Source organism: Papaver somniferum, chromosome 9 (assembly GCF_003573695.1).
Source record: "Papaver somniferum cultivar HN1 chromosome 9, ASM357369v1, whole genome shotgun sequence".
Lineage (NCBI taxonomy): Eukaryota > Viridiplantae > Streptophyta > Magnoliopsida > Ranunculales > Papaveraceae > Papaver > Papaver somniferum.
Window position 1 is genome coordinate 28950452 of NC_039366.1, and position 7483 is coordinate 28957934.

At 37.5% G+C, this 7483-nt stretch overlaps 1 long non-coding RNA gene across 1 annotated transcript; it reads right to left on the reverse strand.

The window, feature by feature from the left end:
- Positions 1–4837: 4837 nt before the first annotated feature.
- On the reverse strand, positions 4838–7168 carry LOC113313536. Its single transcript, XR_003341925.1, has 3 exons — positions 7036–7168; positions 6881–6952; positions 4838–5123 (listed from the first exon to the last, which is right to left on the reverse strand). It is a non-coding gene; the product is annotated as an uncharacterized LOC113313536 (long non-coding RNA).
- Between the last annotated feature and the right edge of the window lie 315 nt (positions 7169–7483).

Genomic DNA, 7483 nt, shown 5'->3' on the forward strand with positions numbered 1-7483 from the left:
TGTGTCTATCCTTAGTGGTTCTTCCAAGGCGAGAAACTGGAGTAGGTTTTGTGGGTATACCTCTTGTAAGCCCTCACGAGACTATAACTCGTCCACTAGGGACACCTAGGGGTTTAAAGGCATGTTATTCATGCTAAGAGTAACCGTATCCTCACGACATGGAGTTGTTGTATTTAGGAATAGTTTTATTTAGTTTGCTCGAGGACTAGCAAAATCTAAGTGTGGGGGAATTTGATAAGTGCATAATTCATATGATTTTAGTATCCATTCCATACTTGCTTTAGCTATTATTCTTGCATATTTTCGTATTATTACTTTGGTTTTCTCTTATTTGTCTCAATTAGGTGAATCATTCAAAAAGGAGATATAAAGTGATGAAAAGAGCTAAAAAGATAAGTATTCCAAGTATTCAAGTGCCCAAGTCCAAGAGAAGTGGAAGAAGTGCGACGAAAATGAGCAAAACGCTCATAATCAAGACACAGGCCAAAGACCGATCTTAACTCATTCAAATTAAGGATTTCTCATCATAATCTTGAATATAATCGAAAAATAAAAAGAATGCAAAAAGAATGAGGTCATTCCGAGTTCGTATGAAGAAATTGTGGCCAAAACAGTTTTCATTGAATACCGAAGACAGTGAAGTCCGCGAACTGGGTTTGCAAACCGAGTTCGCAGACTTATTTCTGAAACTATCTACTGGAATTTGAAGTTTACAGACTGGTTATGTGAACTTATCAATGGGAAACGTGTATTCACACCTTGGAAGGCTTAAGGGCACGTTTGGAGTCGTTAGGTCATATTTTTGGGTCGGGTTCCTAAACCAAACTAAGTATGTGAAGGCCAAGCAATGTAAACCTATAAAAAAGGTATTAGGATAATCAATCGGGGGATCTTTTCTTCTACTTTTGTTCTAGGGTTTAGAAACATGAGAGCTTTTATTTTTCTTCTTGTTATGAACTCCATGAACATGAGCTAGAGTTTTATTATTGGTTATGGAATAGTTGAATTTCACATAACATGATTTTGGGTTTAATGAATTAGTTTTGTCTCATAATTATCGTTCATAATTCTATGGAAATATAGTTATATGATTGACGTATTATAACATGATTTGATTGTCTGTTTTGTCAAGTTGCAAATTGGTAGAACTTGTAATCACATCTATTTCTAGTTTAGTGTTAATCATCGAGCGACAATCCTTGAACACAAGTAGCATAAATATGGTTATAGCTTGTAGTGATACATCCTTGTAATCATATGTGAATCGTGGCCTTTGTTAAATTGTTTGCGCAATGTATTTCAATTACAATTATTAGCCTAATTTCATGGGAATTGAACTTGATTAGCGCAAGGCGTTAGGTTATTCTTTTGGTAGAATTCATATTCGCATCTTTTAATGTGTTTGTTGATGACAAGAGGAAATTAGCGAGATATCCTTTCGACAAGGTATTCTAGGGCTTTTGATAATGAGAGATTAAATATCAATTCTAGTTATTAAGACAAGAACATGTTAGTGACTGAAAACGAAATCCTTGACCAATACTTTCACATATCCTTGAGTTGATTTGTGTACTTTTATTTTTTTGCTTTTATTGTAGTTTATTTTACATAAATCAGAAAATACCCCCCTTGTTACCTTTAAGAAACCGAAACATATTGACAACCTTAGTCATCTCTGTGGGAACGATCATTTCTTGCCCTTGCTTCATTATATATTTTGAGTAGTAAGAAAGTGTAATTATTTTTGACGCCTACGACAGCGATCAGCACCCTTACACGGGCATTGAGCAGCATGACTCATAACATACTGGGGCGAGTTATATGTCACCTCAACCATTTGGGGGCGAGATATGTGACACTCCAGCGCATTCATTACATTCCTGGGGGAGAGTAGTATAACACTCCGAGCAACGCGCTTGGGGGCGAGCTATGGAATACTCCAGAAAAATTCAGTAGAACTGGGGAACCCGAACTTCTTAACCCATAACAAGATATGGATTAAGAGGGGGCGATGTTTGTACCCTTAAATATTCTACACCTAAAATGGGCTAACTAAGGCCTACCAAACTCCTCCTATTAGTTAAGTATGGGTCATTGGGCCTAATATGCTCATCTAGTTAGCCAAGTATGGCTAACTAGGCCATACATATGCCTTACACAGAAGCCCATGTGCATAGGTCCAAATCAAGCAAGGAGCCCCTTCACCACTTCCACGTTAGCAATGTTGACCAACCAAAAGATGCCACGTCAGTGAGGAGGTGCCACGTCAGCAACGCAGACCAAACATAAATTGCCACGTCAGATGATGACGTGGACAGACACGTCAACATACTTTGTGACGTCAGCCAGCGTGACGTTATAGTGGCATATGTATAATGTCGGCAGACAGAAACAGTGACGTAGTTAGAATATTCTAGGCATATTCCGTCATCGTTACAACGCCGTCAGCATCAACCTAACGTCGTCAGCATATCCCGTCGATGACATCAGCATGACATCATCTGAAAGTCATCCTCTCCGTCACCGGTTACCTTCTCTGTTGCCGATGCAGCAACAGGTCGCCGGCGATAGTCATCTTCTACGACAACGTCATCTTCTTCGCCACAGCAGCAGGTCGCCGGCGGCCATTCCGTCCAATAAACGGCAGTGATTCAGTGTGTGTCGTGAGATAATATCGTGGCCCCGATTCCGTGCATCTCGGTGCACTCAGTTAGCATACTCCACAGGTTGTCTACACCCAACTGTTGTACACTAAGGGTTATTTACGCCCCACATGGTTGAATCGAGCAAGCTCGCTGAGCTAGCCGAGTTGAGCCATTGACTCACGGATTTTTCAGCTCATGCCCATTTGGCTTGCGGATTTGTACGCCCCTTTGTGGGCTAAAGCAAACTTTCCTTGTTGGGCTTGGCACTTTGTACTAATCCTTGGGCTTGGCGTTTGAACACCTAATTGTTTGGGAAAATCCGTTGCACCTTTTGGTTAGCCAATTCCATAACCCATGAGGAAGATTCTGGAAGCATGCAAGACCAGTCAATGCAAGTTATGACAGGGAGGCATGCAGGGAAGTTATGCTAGGAAGGCATGCAGGGCCAGTTACTACAGGAGGCATGCAGGGCCAGTAATTAAATTTTATGTGAGGAGGCATGCAGGGCCAGTTATGGCAATTGATGCCTACCACAAAATTAAAGAAAAGAAACGGAAATTCGCACCATATTAATACATGGGGTTCACAACCCCAAAAGGTAAGCAATCTTCCACACAAAATCTTCTGTGAAAAACTATGTCTAACTTTAACATCAGAGGGTTTTTGGAGGTACCCCCTACATTGTTCAATTGGAGATTAAAGCAGCGGATCGATCTTCGACAAAATCATCATCAAATTCGTGCTTGGGGTAGAAGTAATTTTACCATACAAACAGATAGATTATTCAAAGAGTTTGTGGCGGTGGTTGCTATCATAGACCACGCCATAACATATTGTCGCATATACTTGTTAGAACAGGCGACCCCACGACTTCATGGGTACGCTTTGACCTGGCGGTATTTCTGCGTAATAAAAGAAGGTTACGAAAAACACCTACATACACATAAAACACCATAATAAGTACAAAAATGAGCGCTATCAATATGTATAATTGAGATAAATCATACATAAAATATTGAACTATCTGATATTTCTTCTCAGGGTAGGTTGGCGAACTAGTTCGTAAATCATAGATATCTGAGTTTCAGAAATACAGGAGGTTTGACGAACTAGTTCGTAAACCGCAAGTTCAGATGGGGATAGTTCACGAACCCGGTTCACAAACCGTTGTGAACTGAATTTGAAAGTTGGTATTATAGGCTAGCAGTTGATGAACCCGGTTCTCAAACCGTAGTCAACTGAGTTCGATGTTCTTATAAAGTTGGCGAACCGGTTCACGAACTGTTGCACCCTGACTCGTGAACAAGCTTAAGGGTTCACGAACCGTTGTACCAACCATCCCAGTTTAAGATTTTAGCAGATGCCTCAAAGACTTATTTTTTAAATATGTTTAGCATTGCTGGAACTCTCTCAAGCACTTGTAAGACTTCATTGATCACTCAAACACTTATGTGTCTGCATCATGATTAAATTAATTTTTAGGTGTTTAAATGAACATCAAATTGCTTCGGTTCTTTGGCATACTTGCCAAATTGAAAAATCATTATACACGGTTCCAGAACCGGTTCCTGGTGTATATTCTTCTATTGTATGTTTAGGAACTAAAAGTGTTTGCTTGATTCTCAAGTTATCTTAGCTTAAATTCTAAGCAACCCCTGGTCCTAAAATCTATAAATAGAGAAGCTCTTTCAACTGGGAAATTCAATCCCTGACGCGTTATGTCCTAGTTGATTCTAGAGTCCTCCTCTATAAACCTAGGTTTCCTCTGAGAAACATAACTAGCTCTACGACGAAAAGACTTCTCTTTAGGGATTTGTGAAGCCAGGTCCGACTATCTTTGTAACGGACCAGAAAGTTTCCCTTCTAGCTGATTGGATTTCAACCCGTCCAGCAAGGCTAAACCCCCCTGTTCCGTCACTCGAAAGTATAAAAGGATAAGCAAATTCATTTCAGAAGAATAACAACAAAATGAAAATGAATTCACGCTGTAAATTAGAACTATTGTCTTAAATGTAAAAGTTCAACAATAGAAGTTTACATGAAAAAAAGAAAAAAAAAACAACTTAAGAATACTTGACATTCGTAAACAGTGTTTAGGTCCAAACTAATTTCATTTTTGTGTAACTACCAAGCAAGTTAGTGAAATTTTCTTACAGAAGTATTAGAAGCTAAAATTTAAAAGTTCTGAACAATGAATGAGAATTGATACACAAGAAATTTAACATCTGAGATAGTCCAGAAAGTTTTACAAAACTATCATTCAACTATGCAGATCTAAACCATTTGACATTCAACTATGCAAATCTAAACCATTTGTATTTGGTAAAATATAATCAAGGTAACTTAGTATTTATGCCCAAACACCCCATGAACAGCCCATGATATATATACACAAGAACAACAACATATACCATGTTATGTCCTTAGATCCACGTCGTAAGATCTTCCCGGCTTACCACATCAAGCTAGCTCCAGACTCTGTGGGAAAAACAAAACAAAACGGGGTAAGCCACAGCCCAGCAGGGGATATAACGGTAATCGAAGGCCATGAAATGTACAAATGAAATTCCAAAAGCTTAAAAGCATCAATAGAGCATAAAACTAGAATATGAAATTCATAAGTAAACGTAAAGTATTTGTTCATAAATGTTTGTAAGCTGCCATTCATTTAAAAATTGATAGAATCACTCTACTATTTACAAGGCCAGCGCCAACGTCAGGGTAATCCGATACCAGCCACCCTTATCAAACGAACGCTCTTCCGGGTTGTCATCCGTAGATGGGGTGCCAATTAAGGCCTGACGGTCCTATAGTAGAGTCCACTAGTTTCCAAATCAAATCGGTATTCGTCAAGGAAACATCCACAAAACCAAGTTATGAAAATATCGTAAATCCATAACTAAAAACGTGCACAACAACAAACATTGGCAGCATTCTCAAAACCTTACCAGGAAAACGTTTTCGGGAGCGTAACATTAGGTTCGGAGCAATCGAGAAGTGTGTGAATCCATACTTAATTCACAAAAACTCAAATGCCGCAAATAATAAGAAATTAAGATTACCATCATGTATACAAAAAGAATAGTATTGCAAGTCTACCAAGAATTTCAAACAGTAAGAACATCATAGCATGGTAGAAAATGAAGTATGAGATGAATGTTCATGTAAATTCAGATTTGAATGTTGTTAATCGAAAATTCACACCCGCTTCGTTATGCGATAAAACTCAGTAAACTATAGCTCGTTAGAAACTAAAAGAACCCATCTATCATACAAAAATTATAAGTAAAAATAATAAGGTGGATTAGTGAGTTAAAAGTTCATAAGGAAACCAGTACTTGAATCTGTTGTCAGAAAATTACAGATTTGACAGTCTTCATTCAAAAATCATACAAAAATCATTGGGTGATGGAATTGGGCAAGTTTGGTCTCGTTTGAAAGCTGAGAGATCCCTCTTTTATATAAAAATGATAAGAACAAGTAAATAGGTCTATATCTGCGTCAAAATGTTTCATCAAAACAGAACAGAAATCTTGTTTTCAGAAAAATTGTTGTTTCGGTAGTCTACACTAGAAAATTCGCACAAAATTCATTATGCGATGAAATTCAGCAAATCTTATCTCGTTAGAAAGCTTGGAAAGTCCTCTTTAACGCAAAAATAATTGACAAAAGCAATGAAACATGTATCTGTGTGGAAAGGCCTCCATAAAACATGACATAAATTAGGTTTTCAGAATTCTCAGCTTTGAGGGAAACAAATTTATAGAAAGCCATGGTATATAAGCTGTAGAGGATTGGGATCTCTATGAGTTCAAATAATATCATAAATATAAAACAACCATCACCCTTATCATCTTGGATTTTCAATTGAGAAAAGGGAATGAGCCAATTACTTCATCAAAATCAAAATTGAACAGAAGTAATACAAACCCAAAGGATAGGAATACATGAATTGTAAAGTTAACACAAGATGGTAGAAAACCACAAATTATTTTGAAACCCTGATTTTTCATTCTAAACGAATCTCATATCAAGTATGGAGGAATTCAAAACATTCACAAACTAAATTGTTAGAACATTTAAAGCATGATGATTACACAATACCCATTTAAATGAAAATCATGAATCATAAGTAACAAGAAAGAATTAAGTCAAATAATTCTTCAAAATGAGTTGATTACCACATATAAATACTACATTGAAAACGGTAAATCAAAGGAAAGAAAACCCCCTACCTTGAACCAAATAGTAACATAATCCATTGAGAATCAAAGCACCAACTTTTGTAAGAACATGCGAGGATTATTCTGAAAAGTTAAATCAAACCCAACCAAAATAAGTTGAAGTTAAAATTGGTGAATAAAGGAAAGAAAATGGAAGAAAACTCTACCTTGATGGAATCCAACTCCTTAGCCAAAACTAGAGAATGAATTTGCTTGAAAAACCAATTAATATTTTCGTTACCCAAGATGGTCTTCAAAATCAGTAAAAGAGTATGAAGAAAAGGAACGAATGTGGGAAACAAATGAAAAACCAAAGGCCAGTCTCTGATTAAATTTGGTTTGAAGTGGAAAAAGACAAAAACGCCCCCATCTGCTCTTGTGCCAAATGTCGAGCATGCTTGAACTTTTCTGGAATTTTTCATTGGACTTACTAATCATGCTCCCTAGCACTACTAAGGGATAACTAAAAAAAATATACATATAAACACCCATACTGGTTTTGGGAACTTATCATGTAGGATCAGAATCTCGCAACAACGACATGCTTGCGAAATTACTAGCAATACATCACGAAGACATCGCAGTATGATTTCAGAAATGACGTAACATATGACA